The sequence below is a fragment of the Narcine bancroftii genome, chromosome 3 (genome assembly GCF_036971445.1).
Source record: "Narcine bancroftii isolate sNarBan1 chromosome 3, sNarBan1.hap1, whole genome shotgun sequence".
Lineage (NCBI taxonomy): Eukaryota > Metazoa > Chordata > Chondrichthyes > Torpediniformes > Narcinidae > Narcine > Narcine bancroftii.
In genome coordinates, this window is record NC_091471.1 from 276,157,998 (window position 1) to 276,175,039 (window position 17,042).

The 17,042-nt window shown below is 43.0% G+C and overlaps 1 long non-coding RNA gene across 1 annotated transcript; it reads left to right on the forward strand.

Annotated features, from left to right (window-relative positions):
• Positions 1–125: 125 nt before the first annotated feature.
• Positions 126–8,857, forward strand: LOC138756498 (uncharacterized). The gene is made up of 2 exons (XR_011353107.1): positions 126–2,467; positions 6,866–8,857. It is a non-coding gene; the product is annotated as an uncharacterized lncRNA (long non-coding RNA).
• The last annotated feature ends 8,185 nt before the right edge of the window (positions 8,858–17,042 follow it).

The following is a 17,042-nucleotide window of genomic DNA, read 5'->3' on the forward strand; positions in this document are numbered from 1 at the left end:
TCCAGGGCACCCAGTGGGAGGTTCCCGGGCCCTGAGGTGGGGGAGGAGCGCAGCAAAAAGGCCTCAAGCTCACAGAGCTGCTACAGTATAATCAAAGTGCCGTAGAACCAGTGGGCCTGCCAGGGGGCAGTCAACCCGCTGAGAAGCAGCAATGCCAACCTAGCTCTGCTGGGAATGGGATCAGGTGACAGCAGCCTACCCTCATGGAGCGTGGGGCCCAAGACAGGCTGCACTGGCCTAGCTTCGTTGAAGTTGGGGTCCGACGTATCTGGCAGTGATACAGAAATGCTCCCACAGGAGGTGAGCTCAATGAGGGCCTGTCTCCTCATTTCTAGCGGCAGTGAATAGGAGGTGCCTTCACTTAGTAAGACAAGGCTTGGCTGCTCTAGGACCCGCTCGTCGGGCGAGGATGACCTCCAGCCACACAAAAAGCCTAAGAAACAGCAACGTAAGTGTCTCTGATCCACGGATACCCACTCGATCGGGGTCTGCACAAAAGCCTGCCGGAGCACAGAGCCTATGCCCAATGAGGAGATCGCGCTAAGAATGAATGGACGAGTTGGAAGGCCATGAGAACAGCAACTGTGAGTAAACCACAAGCAGCTTCTGAGGTTCTTATTTCCAATATGAATGGGATGAGGTAGATCCCGAGGGGCCGGATGTGGAAATCGAGTCCCTTAACCCGCAATGCACCTCCCATTGGTTGGGATGAGAGAAAAGTTCCATCAATCGCAGCAAAATTTCCAGCACTGAAGGGCATTGGGCAACCCCTCGATGAAGAAATTGCGGGGTCATTATCTTATCTGGTATCTAATATCTTTGAAGAGACAGTGCTAGAGGACTCTATTAAAAAATACCCCTGCCCCGCCAGTCACTCTTTGCTGGATGTACTGTAACAATATTAATATTTGGGGAGAATTTAGAAGAGTAGGTCACATACATACACACATTTTAAAACAGATCTTATTTGAAAGAATGAAGAATTCACATTGCAAGATCTCTGGAGAATGTAAGCACCTTTCACAAGTAGGTGTTAATTGAACTGACTGTCATAAAAATGCTTGACCATTGTCTTGTTGGGGTCATGCTGTCTATCAGTACCCTTTCTGCAAAGTGCTCACAGAAAGGTCAATTCTGGATTGTTTACCTAAGATAACAACAGATGGGAGCAGAAGGAAGAACTCCTGTTGTTTTGCTGGAGAAAGTGAGGGTTTTTGCAAGACATGAGACACATGCTCTCTTTAGAGTTGCAGTTGGAAGAAAGAGAGAGAGTTGAGTTAACAGCTCAGTCAGTCAGTCAGTCAGTGTGTGGGACTAAAAAGTGCAATCCAGGGAAAACTGTTTGAAACTTATGAAAGCAAGTTCCAGAGCAGTAGATGTTTCTCTTGAAATAGAGAAAGGAATGGAACTCTGTGATAGCTTGAAGAAAGAGGTTACCATCTAGAAGACCCTGATGGGGCAAGTTTCATCAGCGAGACCCTGAGGTGACTAGTGGTGGTACCTCAGTTGTGGAAATCCTGGAGCAAGAAATATCTCTCTCTGCAAACCCTACAAGAACCTTCCTGAGTGGTAAACATTTACCTCTCAAGCACCAAGTCCGGTGAACTTTATACGTGTTCAATTCTGTACACAGTATGGTGATTGCCTGTCTGAGAGATGAGTAACACTGATATAAAAATATGAAGATGAGGTAACTAGTATAGATATATGTGTAATGAATAAAGCCAGTATGTATAGGATAAGAATAGATATTAGAATGTAGGAAGTAATAAGATGAGGGTCTTCTAGCCTTTTAGACAGAATCAGCAAGTTCACCGGTATGAATAAGATAAGGATAGATAATAGATAATAGAATGTAGGAAGTAAAGAGTCTGAATAAGATAAGGGTCTTCTAGCCTTAGACAGAATTATAAAAGTTCTGCATGTAAGAAGTTAGTCAGCCCTGAGAGTCAGGAAGGTGTGAATAAGGACAATGATATGATGGGACACTGAAAGGATACCCCCTGGTCCTCCAAGTTCACAGAAACAGCACGTAGGCAGACAGGATTGCCTAATGCCAAACTCATTCAGGAGGCAGAAGAATCTAAGGGGGAGGGTACTTCTATACTGAAATAAACTGTATAAAAGTTGGGTGAGCCCCAGTGTGTGTGTGTATTCCCAGGGTAAGGGGAAACACCCAACTTTGCATTGTTGTATAATAAATGTTCTTTGTTCTCAATTTTTGTCTTGAGCAAATTCTGTGAAGGTACTTCTGTTTCTAACAAATGGGGGCTCGTCCAGGATCCCACTCCCTCCACTGACAAAGTGCCTAACGACGGGGGTAGGTGCACTCCAGCTGATTCAGCTGGACTCACGAACGAAGGGTGACTGGTCAGTGGATGAAGCGAGTGATATCCGAGAAGAGGCATTGAGAACAAACAACGAGAGGACGTTAAGGAAGCACGCTAGAAATAGCTACTGGATCCTGGTAAGAGAAATTTTACTTACCTGTTAGTATGGGAGGTGTGAGTAGTAAGGAAGAGAGTCCTAAGGAAGGATGGGAAGATCAGATAACCGACAATGATATGATGGGACACTGACAGGATATCGTTAGGATTAATGCTATCTGATTGGGGTGCGGGGAGAACCTGTGGGAAAGACAAACTGACCATGGTCAGGTATTGCTGTCTGGAATGAGTTAAAAGTCTGATAAAAGGGAGTTCGGTATATTGGCCAAAGCTCGGATCCGAGGATGACTGGATGTGTCAGGCATTGAACATCGGGCGCTATCAAAACCAAAGAGATAATATTGAGAGCAGGGAATATGCAGCCTGCTGGCTCAGTGGATCGGTTGATCAACTGGTTTTGAAGAAAAGGAATGTAAGGACAAGAAGGATGAGGAAACACAAGGATGGGATGTGTTACATTCCCTTCCTCCACCTTATGCTCCTCCTATGCCGGCTCCTATCTTTCCCCTCTCTCCTATGCTCTACCCTTCTGCACCTTCCCCTCCTCCCCCACAGCTAAAGAAAGGAGAAGAAAGTAGGGGTGTTATGATGACCTGTTCACAAAGTACTAGATTACCACCTCAATTGACAATAGAGGGAGGAGACTTTGATTCATTTCCTGGAGAGCAGGAATCTAGACATTATAAAGGAGAGGATAAGCCAGAAATTAACTGGTTGAGACCTTTACAGGAAGTTCCCATGGGAGGGGGTCTCGGTTTTGTAAATGTGCCCCTGACTACTACGGAGGTGCGTAATTTTAAGAGAGAATGCCCAATAAACAGAAAGGAAAGGCTAAGATTTTGATGCAGGCAGTCAAGGAAGTCGTGGAGGGACAGCAAGGAAAGGGTAGGGGCTGTGTGCCAGCTCCTGGACATGGGGAGGAGCTCCGGGAGTGAGAGAGTAGAGACCAGAGCAGGGGCAAGAGTAGAGGGGAATTCCAGGGACAACGACCGTTCCTGGGACCTCGTGGTAATCCCGGTAGGAATTTGGAAACAGGAGCATTAGTTTGCTACCATTGTAAAAGGAGGGACATTTTAAGAGAGAATGCCCAATGCAAGCCAGGGAGACGCGACCTTACGCACTGATGTGTTGGAATATAGGGGTTAATTAATCGTGGGGAGTGTGTGGAGTGTGTGCTTATGTACTGTTCAGTTTGTGTGCATGGATCCAGTACTATGTGGTAGTTTAATGTTTACCTCATGGTGAAGGGAAAGAGTAATGTAAGTAAGGGATAGCCACAGTATGTAGCAAAGTTGGCTGATTACAGTAGGTTTAGAATTGCCTGCTCCCAAAATACAAAAGAGAGAATATGTATGAAACAATTTAGTAGGAAGGTTAAGGCAAAAGGAGGTGTTGATAAACACAAACAAAAAGAATCTGACAGAGACTGTCAGAAACAAAGAGAATTGAATCAGTAAGAAGCTAAGACAGAAGGAGGTGTTGAGTAGAACAGAAGAATATGGCCAGATGAGAACAAAGAAATAATTAGAAATATGAATTGATTTCTGATCAATACAACAGGATATTCTGACCTTGAGGATTAAGATGGGAGCTCTACACCCAGATAACTGCAGATCAGGAAATTACGTGATAAATCTTATGCAAGAAATCTAGCAAAGAAAGCCAACTTTTGTTCTGTATGATAATGAAATCTAGCAAAGGAAGCCAACTTTTGTTCTGAATAAGGTTGAGCTATATAAACTGTAGAGACTGGACAGTAGAGGTCAGTCTTGGGGAATAGCTCACTGTGCAGGTGACCTATGAACTAATGACTGAACCAGAGCTCTGTTAAGCTTTATTCTTATGCTGTGTAATAAACTGATTCTCCTATCACTTCATTTAACGAACACGCTGGACTCAGAAGACACATAGACTAAATTAAGGGTAGGGTAAAGCCAGAGTCTGACAGATGGAAGCAGATTATGAATAGGGGGGGTCACGGATCTCAGTCAATACACACCGTGGGGCTGCACGGAGAACCATTGGTAAATTTAAGTATAGGACCCCACAGTGACAAGATGGTATTTTTAGTAGATTCTGGGGCAGCCCGGTCTAATACTTTACAACCACCCGAGGGTGTTAAGATAGAGGGGACCGTGATGATTTCGGGAGTAGGAGGAAGAGACTTTACAGTCCCTGTATTAAGAGATGTAAGAATACAAATGGAAGAAAAGATAATAACAGAGAATATTTTACTAATTCCCCAAGCTGGAGTTTGTTTGTTAGGTTGAGATTTACAGGACCAATTGGCTATCGGCACCTGACCACAGGAATCGGGTATCGGGGTTCAATTGTATGTATTAAGCGAGGAAGATCGAGAACTAATAAATCCTGGAGTATGGGCAGAAAGAGGCAATAGAGGAGTGTTAGATATTCCTCCCCTGCAAGTTACTCTAAAAGATCCTGAGCAAGTAATTAGACGAGAGCAGTATCCAATTCCGATGGCTGGCCGAAAGGGGCTGCAGCCAGTAATTGACCAGTTGGTGAAAGATGGTATACTCGAACCTTGTATGTCACCTTTTAATACCCCAATTTTACCTGTCCAAAAACCAGAAGGTACCTATCGATTAGTGGAGGACTTGAGGGAGCTGAACAAAATTATTCTCACCTGTCACCCGGTTGTACCTAATCCCTATACAATAATGGGTAAAATCGATCCCCATAGTAAATGGTTTAGTGTGATTGACCTCAAAGATGCTTTCTGGACCTGTCCGTTAGCAATGGAGAGCAGAGACATGTTTGCCTTTGAATGGGAAAATCCTTTTACTGGACGCAAGAATCAATACCGGTGGACGGTCCTTCCCCAGGGCTTTACAGAATCACCAAATTTATTCAGCCAGGTCTTAGAACAAATATTAGATGAGGCTCCTCGGAGAGAGAATTGTCAGTTGATACAATATGTTGATGATTTGTTAATTACGGAAAAAACGTACGAATTAGTTAAACAGTATACTGTTGAACTTTTGAATTTTCTGGAGAATAAGGGTCTCAGGGTGAGCGAATCCAAATGACAATTTGTTCAATCAGAAGTTAAATACTTAGGTCATCTGGTAAGTCAGGGAACTAGGAAAATAAGTCCAGAGAGGATATGTGGTATTCTACAGATCCCACCTCCCAAGAATGCCCAAGAACTTAGGAAATTCCTTGATTTAGTGGGATACTGTAGAATCTGGATTGAAAATTATTCTAGCCTGGTCAGATTTCTCTATGATAAACTCACGATTCTAGGGGGCGAAGCTGTTGTCTGGACAGAGGAAGAGATTAAAGATTTTAACTTGGTGAAATAGTGCCTTATTAGTGCCCCAGTGTTGGCTTTACCCAACCTAATAAAGCCATTTGACCTATATACCAATGCGAAAGGAGGTGTAGCCACCGGAGTACTAACACAAGAGAGGGCAGGCTGTAGACAGCCAGTTGCTTTTCTGTCAAAAGTTTTAGACCCTGTTTGTCGTGGTTGGCCAGAAAGTGTGCAAGCCATTGCAGTTGAGGAAGGATGAAAGATTACGTTTGGTGCCCTGATGATAGTTCACACCCCTCACACAGTCCGCAATATTCTCTCACAACATGCTGGAAGGTGGCTCACAGACTGTAGAATTTTAAAATATGAAGCGATCCTAATGGATAGGGATGATTTGACCCTGATTCTGAATAAAGAACACAATCCAGCAGCTTTCTTGGTTTCTCCAAATTCTGACAATGCCATAAATGAGTTAGAGCATGTATGTTTAGAGGTAATAGATTTACAGACCAAAGTTAGAGAGGATTTAAGCGATGAGCCTTTACAGGAGGGTGAAAGGTGGTTTATTGATGGATCTTCCCGTTGCATTGATGGTACTCGCAATAGCGGGAAAGAAGGAGAAAGATGGGAAAGAAGAAGGGGTGATTGAAGCCGGTCACCTTCCCGGTCATTTGTCAGCACAATCTTGTGAATTGTATGCCCTCTGTAGAGCTCTCCAGGGTCTAGAGAACAAGGTGGGCACGATCTACACAGACTCAAAGTACGCTTTTGGTGCAGTGCACACCTTTGGGAAGATCTGGAAAGAGCGGGGAATGATAACTGGAAAAGGACAAAAGTTGATCCATGAAAACTTAATTGTCCAATCTCTAGTTGCTCTTACATTACCTGAGGAAATAGCTGTAGTTCATGTATGAAGCCATCAAAGTGGTGACAGTCCTGAAGCACAGGGGAACAGACAGGCAGATGCAGCTGCCAAACAGGCTGCGCTCACAGAGAAAATAGACATGCAGCTGTTACTGCCCACCCCTGGAGTGTCCTATTCATTCTATTAAACCTGGTGATTGGGTATATGTAAAAGTATGGCAAGATCACCAACTAAAACCTGTCTGGGATGGCCCCTATTGTGTACTTTTGATTACAGACACTGCCGTGCGAACGAAAGAAAAGGGTTGGAGCCACATCCAACGAATTAAACGAGCTGCTGAACCACAGACTAACGACATTGATAATCTACCCTTCACCTGGCGTGCAGTCCTTCATCCTTCTGATCTGAAAGTTACACTACGCCGGGAAAAAAAGTGCTGTAATGTTGTTTTTACCATTTACTGTATTGTTCACTTGTTGGTTCCCAATTTTTGGGACATCACTAAATTACTCACAATGTATTAAGTCCTCCTGGAATAGGGGCAGCAGAGGTGACAATTATTTACCTTTAGAATGTAGACAGGGCATAGATATAAAGTATAGTCATAGTGGGGTATGGGTTAATATAGGATCCCAACATGGACCAGGGGAACAGAATGGCTCTAGAGGAGTGGGACAATGACAGACAGAATGTTAGTCAGGATTGTACATGTAGCAGAGATAGAGTGAATACATATGCTAATGTTCACAGACAGGCTGCAACTCACAGGTTCAGTGACACTTATGTTAATGTTCGTAGACAAGCTGCAACTCACAGGTTAAGTGACAAGAAACACCCCTCCCCAACTTGGTCTCCTGTAAAGCATCCTTTGGGTCACACAGACATTCGGAATGTTAAGAACCACCACTGTAAGGGGAGTTCCAGCTGTAAATGACGTAAGCTGCTCCAGAACACCACAGCTGCTTAGCATTTAAATCGATTAATCAGACTCCAGCCTTGGAGATCATCACCGAACAGATAGTGATGGCCCTGAATTTATGGGCTGAAGAAAGACGACAGATACGAGCCATAGTTCAACAAAACCGCCTGGCTCTCGATTACTCGTTGGCTGATGAAGGCAGCGTTTGTGAAAGACTAGTTAATGACAATGCTCACAACGGCCAGGCGGTTAAGGACACTTCTTCAGGAGTTCGAAAATCTTCCCATGCCCAGGTTCAGACTTGGCAACCTTGGTCCGGTGTGGGATGGATGAGACTTTTTATTGGTAACTGGAGTCTGATACCCACAGCCCTTATAGCAGCTGGACTCGCTATTCTGGCCATTATGGTGCTCCCCTGCCTAAAGACGTGTGCAGTATTTAATTCATCGAACCCCTCATCAGAACACTATAACCCAAAGGATGTATGTTTCCCTAATTCTGTCTAATGATACTGAGACTGCAGTTCGTTTACTGACCAGCTGGGAAAAAGACCAAGTTTGCAAATAATACATTCCAGTTGAGAAGTCACGAAGCGTAGCTAAAAGAAAAGTGAGGATTGTGAGAGATGAGTAAAACTGATCTAAAAGAAAAGTGAGGATTGTGAGAGATGAGTAACACTGATCTAAAAATATGAAGATGAGGAAACTAGTATAGATATATGTGTAATGAATAAAGCCAGTATGAATAGGATAAGAATAGATATTAGAATGTAGGAAGTAAAGTTAGTCTGAATAAGATAAGGGTCTTCTAGCCTTAGACAGAATTAGCAAGTTCTGCATGTAAGAAGTTAGTCAGCCCTGAGAGTCAGGAAGGTGTGAATAAGGACAATGACATGATGGGACACTGACAGGATACCCCCTGGTCCTCCAAGTTCACAGAAACAGCATGTAGGCAGACAGGATTGCCTAATGCCAAACTCAACCAGGAGGCAGAAGAATGTAAGGGGTACTTCTATACTGAAATAAACTGTATAAAAGTTGGGTGAGCCCCAGTGTATGTGTGTATTCCCAGGGTAAGGGGAAACACCCAACTTTGCATTGTTGTATAATAAATGTTCTTTGTTCTCAATTTTTGTCTTTCGTGAAGGTACTTCTGTTTCTAACATCTGCAACCAGAGAACTTGGAAGAAGGAGAAGTGAGATTGAACTGTGAACCAAAGAACTTTTCTTGAATTTACACACACATTACATACACATGCACTTAGAATTAGAAGGGCTTATTTGGGTTAGTTAAATATAGAGTTAATTATTTCATGTTTGAAGTTGATTAAAAATACTTTTGTTTTAAAAGCCACTTGTTTTGGTGAATGTCTATTGCTGCTGGATTTTGGGGTCCTTTGGGTTCGTAACAGTTCCAGTAGTGAAGCCAGCAATTTGGGACAATTTGAACGTCCCCACGAGAGCCAAGGTCATAAAGCTGAAAATATTACAGGGCTCTCTGGTTAAAGGTATCACTGCATTTGCCCAGACAATGTCGTCAGATATAACAGAGACACAAGATGCGCTGGGGTTGCTCTCCCATGCCAATTACAAACTTAATGCCTTCCGGAAGGAGCTGATAAAGCCTGATCTAAATGTTTGGTGTGCTCATTTGTGTAAACCAGCTAATCCTGTCACTAAATTTCTCTTTGGTGATGATTGGAGTAAACAGGTGAAGGACCTGAATGAGCAGCAGAAGGCAGCGGCTGGAGTGGTTAGAAGCTTGAGAGTACAAGCAAGAGCAACTGCTATGTTTCATCCCCATCGCAGGTACACGGGGGACTTTAAGAGAGGATATCCTCTCAGGCGGCACCACCACGCTGGCATTTTTTAGGGCAACACTCTCTGTGGAGACAGTGGTAGCAAAATTTTCCTGCCCAAAGCTCTTTGCAGTGGTCAAGCCAGATTGCCTGCCAGGCCGGCCAAGCGTCAAAAAAATGAGCCCCACCTATAGACGGCTGAGTGCATTTTCTAATTATGATGATAAGATTGTGGATGGTCAGTTACCGATGTTCTTTAGCCAATGGTGTAATATTGCTACTGATGCTAATGTACAGCATACAGTGTCTGGGTATCAAATTGAGTTTGACCCACAAAAAATTCCCTCTGGTTAGGGCCTTATACAATTATATACACAGCCCCCAGCTCATGGAAGCTACATATAAAGAGATTATGCCTTTAGAACGCAAAAATGTAATAGACTGCTGCTGCCGGGAAGAGAATGAGTTCGTATCAAACATATTCATGAGACCTAAGAGAAGTGGGGGAACGAGAGTGATCTTAGATTTATCTGACCTCAATGAGTATGTCAAATACAAACATTTAAAAATGGACAGATTCACTCCGTTATGCCATTATTACATAAGGGATATTTTATGGCATCCATCGATTTACAAGATGCTTATTAGTCAGTATCTATACACCTGCTCTCTAGAAGGTACCTGAAGTTTATTGGAAGGGCGAATTGTGGCAATATAAGGCACTACCTAATGGACTTCGTTCGGCGCCCAGAATATTTACCAAATTTCCCGGTTCAGAAAGGAGGGTCATATGGTGATGGGTTACTAGGATGATACCATCGTGATTGGCAGGTCCATGGGCGAGACACAGAGAGCAATGATTGCCACCACGATGCTGCTGCAGGAGTTGGGATTTATTATACACACAGAAAATCAGTCCTCAGCCCAACCAGAGAAATTCAATATGGAATCTATGAGAATATCACTGCCAGAAAATAAAAAGGTGGAAATTATTCAGGCTTGTCGTGCTTTGATTGCAGAATCATGTCCTTCCATATGGAAAGTAGCAAAAGTAATTGGGAAATTGGTGGCTGCTTCAGTGCGGTCCGCTAAAATACAGATTTCTGGAAAGAGAGAAAGTACAAGCCTTAAAGGCCACCAGGGGTCATTTTGATAGACCTATGAGCTTGTCGCAAGAGGCTAGGGTAGAACTTGCGTGGTGCACAACAAATGTGTCAGAGGCTTATGCCATGATAGAGATTAGAAAGTCTGACATGGAAATCCGACCAGATGGTAGTGGTGAAGGATGGGTGCCACAGACTTAACTACCTCTGCCGGTGGAAGGTGAACTATTCAGGAGATTAGACTGGCATCAGCATCTGGCATTAACTTCCTAGAATGTTGGCAGCTTAGTTGGCACTGAAATCATTCTGTGCAGAGAAAAGGGATATACACATATGGATGAGGTCAGACAACACCTCAGCAGAGCATGCCTGAATAAAATGGGAGGTTTGAAGTCCCCATTGTGTAACTGGCTCGCAATACAGACGTGGAGTTGGTGCATCAAAGAGAATATCTGGATTACAGCCTCATATTTGCCAGGGGGTCTGAACTATCAGGTGGATTTGATGTCTTGAAATTTCAATGATAGAACAGAATGGATGTTGGGGGAAAGAGTTTTAATCTGATAGTGCAGTATTTTGGGGCTGCCAGAGATTGACCTATTTGCAACTCGTTTAAATGCCCAATTACTGAGATATGTATCCTGGTTGCCGGTCCCCAGGCAGAAGTCATCAATGCCTTTACGATTGATTGGGCAGAAATGAATTTCTATGGTTTCCCCCCCCCCCCCTTCTCATTAGTAGCTAAATGCCTGCACAAGGTTCAGGAGGACAGGGCCACTGGACTCCTGGAGGTGCCAAACTGGCCTTCCCAGTCCTGGTTCCCAATGGTGAACTGGATGCTGCTAGAATGGCCTTTACTGTTGAGAAGAAGCAAGGAACTGCTAGTTCAACCAGTATCTCTCCTTCCCCATCATCGCGATCTCTTATGTTGCAGGATTGGCGTGAAAAGTTTGGCGTAAAAGGATTGCAGCCGAAAACAGTGGACGTTATTTGTGCTTTATGGAGAAAGTCAACTCAGAAGCAATTCACCACTTATGTTAATAAATGGCAACTGTTTTGTTTTAATGAAAGTTTAAATGCTAATTATGTTTCAGTTTCAGATGGTTTGCATTTCCTTACTGATTTGTTTTATCTTCACGTAGCGAGTTATAATGCTATCAATATGGCCAAGAGTGCTTTGGCGGCTCTCCTGACTCTACGAAACACCGAACACTGTCAGGAATCATCCCCTGATTTCAAGATTCATGAAGGGAGCATATTACTTGTGTTTGCCTACACCATGTTATCACACTGTCTGGTATGTTTAAATTGTATAGAATTTGTGGTGACATTTGTAACCAGCATACACTTTGGACTTTCATGATTTATCACAGAAATTGCTCATGCTTCTGGCCTTGACATCAGCCCAAAGAATACAGACTTTAACTTGTTTGCACTTGGACTATATCATTTGGGAAAATTATTTTGTTGAATTTCATGTTTATGACTTGTTGAAACATAATAAACCTGGTCATGTGGGACCAAAGTTTAAATTGTATGCTTATCAGGAGGGTGAAAGATTATGTGTGGTTCGGTCAGTATCTGAGACAATATATGGAATGTACTTGTGATATCAGAGGGGAAGAGAGATGCTTGTTTGTATGTTACTGCATCAGCGGGTATCCTCTCAGATTTTGGCCAGATGCTAAAGAGGACCATGAGGTTGGCTGGAATAAATACCACTCAGTTTGGGGCTCACTCAACGAGAGAAGCAGCTACGTCTACAGCTGGGAGAGCGGAAGTCCCCATTTAGGATATTGTCTGTCAGGCAAGAGATGGTCAAATGAAAGAACTTTTAACAGGTTTTACAATAAACCTCTGGGGACGGGAGGTAAACATTTCACTGCAGCAATTTTGCAGGATGCCAATTGAATTGAGCCTCTTACTGGAGACCCTTTGATCTACCCTATGGTCTTTTGGACCATGCAAGAAAGAGACTGCTGAGCTTTGAAATCTCATATTGGCAAACCAACGAGCATTACAAAAAATAATGAGGCATTAAATGAGAACTTGCCGGTTTGAAGTTTGATGATTATTATTGGAGTAATGGGAGTGGTGAGATAATTTGCCCTCCTCGCCCTCCCGTAATTACTTTGAACACTGTTAAGGTAGTTTCTAGTGTTTCATTATTGCCTCACAATAAAATGCTCTTTTGACAGAATTATACCAGTGGTCATCTTTTTTGAGATTCAAAGATTGGGTGCACATGCGCAGATGGGATCATATATTATCTCACCACTCCCATTACTCCAATAATAATCAAACTTCAAACCCATAAGTTCTCGTTTAATGCTTCATCAGACAGGTAACCTCTAGTCTTTGAAGTTATTGATAGCGCATCAGCCTGCAACGTAAGGGAAGAGTATTGTGGCAGGAGAAGGTTTTAGGAGTTATTCCATAGCTAAAGAGAGCTCATCAGTTATCCACAGAAGGCAGGGCATCCCCTCTGTTTTCCAGGGCTGCTCGGGCATCTTGATGGAGAATATGGAAAGAAAACCTGTTGTCCTCAAGGGCACAGATGGCCCTCAAAACACATAATAGGACGGAAGCACGATCAGAAAACCTTCACAATTCAAAATTTCCTTGCTGCAATAAAACAGGTATAATATAGAGTAAAAATCCACATTATCCAGAATTCAAATAACCGACAAAATAAAACACAGAAAATAAAAAAGTAAAAAATACAAAAAATTTTAAATTGACACCCTTAGTGGTTAGTTCACCAATCATGCACCAAATAATCTTAAGCAACCGTAAAATTATCCAGCATCTACCAATCCCCATAGATGCCAGATTCTGGGGAGAGTTTACTGCATTTTGCAAATGTGCCGCACACCTCTAACCATCGGAGAAAAAGAAGCAAAAGAGAATCCCTTGAGATTGAGGAACTAAGCCTGAATGCATATGATGCTTAATGATTTTACATAAACTGTCAATGAATGCTTTTTCAAATGTTGTATCGCTCCCCTCAGTCCTGCTAAAGTCAGATATATATCTATCAACAATCTCAATCAGAGCTCATACCGAACACACCCTGGATTCACCTACCCTGCTACAAGGCACATAGAGATGTCAAGAGTGGGGCAAGGTAAAGAGTTCAGGACTCCAGACCTAGAGTAGATGTGACATGATTTTTTACCCATGGTAGGAGAGCCTAGGACAAGAGGGCACAACCACAGGATAAAAGGGCATTAATATAAAACAGAGATACGAGAAATGCCTTTATAGCAAGAGGGTCGTGAGTCTGTGGAACTTGTTGTCACAGGTAGCTGTGGAATCAAGGTCATTGAGTCTATTTAAGGCAGAGGTTGACAGGCATTTGATTAGTCAGGACATCCATAGTTACAGGGAGATGGAGGTGTGGGAGGATGGATTATAGAATGGCTGATTAGGCTCCTGTATATTGTGATGGTGTGATTTGACGCCTGGAGCTTAGGCACCGAGAGATTATGTACATGGAGGCCTTTTTCCTGCCCTTATTCTGCTCAGCCTGCTCCTGGACATTTGCTTCTTGCTCGACAGAGAGTGACAAGGCCTGCTGAATGTCAACACGGAACCTGCGAAGGGCTCAGCCTCATTCTGACGGAGTGGTTCAGATGTTGGAGGTGCTATTTCCTGTCAGCTCCTTCAGATTCCTTTTATGGAAGGGTGAGTCACTGTACACACACTGCATGCATGTGGCTTGTGAACCAGTGTTATGATCCACACCACCTCCATGGCTTTAACTCTTTGATCTGGTGAAGTGTATGGAAAAGTTCACCGCAGATTGAATGCAAGGCATTAGGCTATACCCTGAGCTGCCAGTGTCACGCATAAGCTTCATACTGAGTGAGTGTAAGTTCTTCCAATGCAAATTAATGATGAGATAAACAAAACAATGTGTGTGTAACACACAGCACTATGCATTGTGAAGGTCATGATAGTGTCTGCTCCGCCTGCTTCCCCCAAACGAGGATACTAAGAATATAAATACATGTGAAATAGGAATAGGACTAAATCAATCAACTGCAAATCTTCTCTATCTTTCAGAATGAACGTGGCTGATACAATCTTATTCTCAACTTCGAACTTCCTCCATTTCTTCAGGAGTTTGCAGAGGTTTGCTATTGTGAGAAACAGAAGTACCTCCACAGAATTTGCTCGAGACAAAAATTGAGAACAAAGAACATTTATTATACAACAATGCAAAGTTGGGTGCTTCCCCTTACCCTGGGAATACACACACATACTGGGGCTCACCCAACTTTTATACAGTTCATTTCAGTGTAGAGGTACCCTCGCCCCCCCTAACATTCTTCTGCCTCCTGGATAAGTTTGGCTTAAGCAATCCTGTCTGCCTACGTCCTGTTTCTGTGAACTTGGAGGACCAGGGGGTATCCTGTCATGTCATTGTCCTTATTCACAAACCTGCCTTTGTCCTTATTCACACCTTCCCAACCCTCAGGGCTTACTAACTGTTATATGCAGAACTTGCTAATTCTAATACTAATTACATATGCGGAACTTGCTGACTCTAAGGAAGACCCTTATCTTATTCAGACTTCCTACATTCTATTATCTACCCTTATCCTATTCATATTGGCTTTATCCATTACACATATATCTATACTAGCTTTCTTCATCTCTCATATTTTCATATTAGTTTTACTCATCTCTCACAATCCTCACTTTTCTTTTAGCTATGCTTCATGAATTCTCAACTGGAATGTATTACTTGTAAACTTGGTCTTTTTCCCAGTGAGTCAGTAAACGAACTGCAGTCTCAGCATCATCAGACAGAATTTGGGAAACATACATCCTTTGGGTTATAGTGATCTGACGAGGAGTCCGTTGAATTAAATACTGCACACAAGTCTTTAGGCAGGGGAGCACCATAATGGCCAGAATAGTGAGTCCAGCTGCTATAAGGACTGTGGGTATCAGACTCCAGTTACCAATAAAAAGTCTAGTCCATCCCACACCAGACCAAGGTTGCCAAGTCTGAACCTGGGCATGGGAAGATTTTCGAACTCCTGAAGAAGTGTCTTTAACCGCCTGGCCGTTGTGAGTATTGTCATTAACCAGTCTTTCACAAACGCTGCCTTCAGCAGCCAACGAGTAATCGAGAGCCAGGCGGTTTTGTTGAACTATGGCTCGTATCTGTCGTCTTTCTTCAGCCCATAAATTCAGGGCCATCACTATCTGTTCGGTGATGATCTCCAAGGCTGGAGTCTGATTAAACAATTTAAATGCCAAGCAGCTGTGGTGTTCTGGAGCAGCTTACGTCATTTACAGCTGGAACTCCCCTTACAGTGGTGGTTCTTAACATTCCGAATGTCTGGTGACCCAAAGGATGCTTTACAGGAGACCAAGTTGGGGAGGGGTGTTTCTTGTCACTTAACCTGTGAGTTGCAGCTTGTCTGCGAACATTAGCATAAGTGTCACTGAACCTGTGAGTTGCAGCCTGTCTGTGAATTCACTCTATGTATTCACTCTATCTCTGCTACATGTACAATCCTGACTAACATTCTGTCTGTCATTGTCCCACCATCTTCTTTGTGCTATCCCTTTAAAATTCCTCTTTTTAATATCTGTAGAGGCCGGAATACAAACCAAGTCTACTCCCCTAGGGCTGTTCTGTTTCCCTGGTCCATGTTGGGATCCTATATTAACCCATACTAAATAAGGTACCCCACTATGACTATACTCTATACCTGTGCCCTGTCTGCATTCTAAAGGTAAATAATTGTCACCTCTGCTGCCCCTATTCCAGGAGGACTTAATACATTGTGAGCAATTTGGTGATTTCCCAAAAATTGGGAACCAACAAGTAAACAAAATAGCAAATGGTAAAAACAACATTACAGCACTTTTTCCCGGCGTAGTGTAACTTTCAGATCAGAAGGATGAAGGACTGCACGCCAGGTGGAGGGTAGATTATCAATGTCTTTAGTGCATGGATCAGCAGCTTGTTTAATTCGTTCTATGTGAGTCCACCTCTTTTCTTTCGTTCGCACTGCAATGTCTGTAATGAAAAGTACACTATAGGGGCCGTCCCAGACAGGTTTTAGTTGGTGATCTTGCCATGCTTTTACATATACCCAATCACCAGATTTAATAAAATGAATAGGATGCTCCAGGGGTGGGTTTTGAGCTAATAAACCCTTCCGTTTTAATTCATATAGAGAGGCAGAAAGTCCCTTTAAATATTTGGATATGTACTGGTCGTTAGTCTCAGGGGTAGGGGTATTAAAAGGTGACATACAAGGTTTGATTATACCATCTTTCACCAACTGGTCAATTACTGGCTGCAGCCCCTTTCGGCCAGCCATCAGAATTGGATACTGCTTTCATCTAATTACTTGCTCAGGATCTTTTAAAGTAACTTGCAGGGGAGGAATATCTAACACTCCTCTATTGCTTCTTTTTGCCCATACTCCAGCATTTATTATTCCCGATCCTCCTTGGTTAATACATACAATTGAACCCCGATACCTGATTCCTGTGGTCTGGTGCCGATAGCCAATTGGTCCTGTAAATCTCGTCCTAACAAACAAACTCCAGCTTGGGGAACCAGTAGAATGTCCTCTGTTACTATCTTCTCTCTCATTTGTA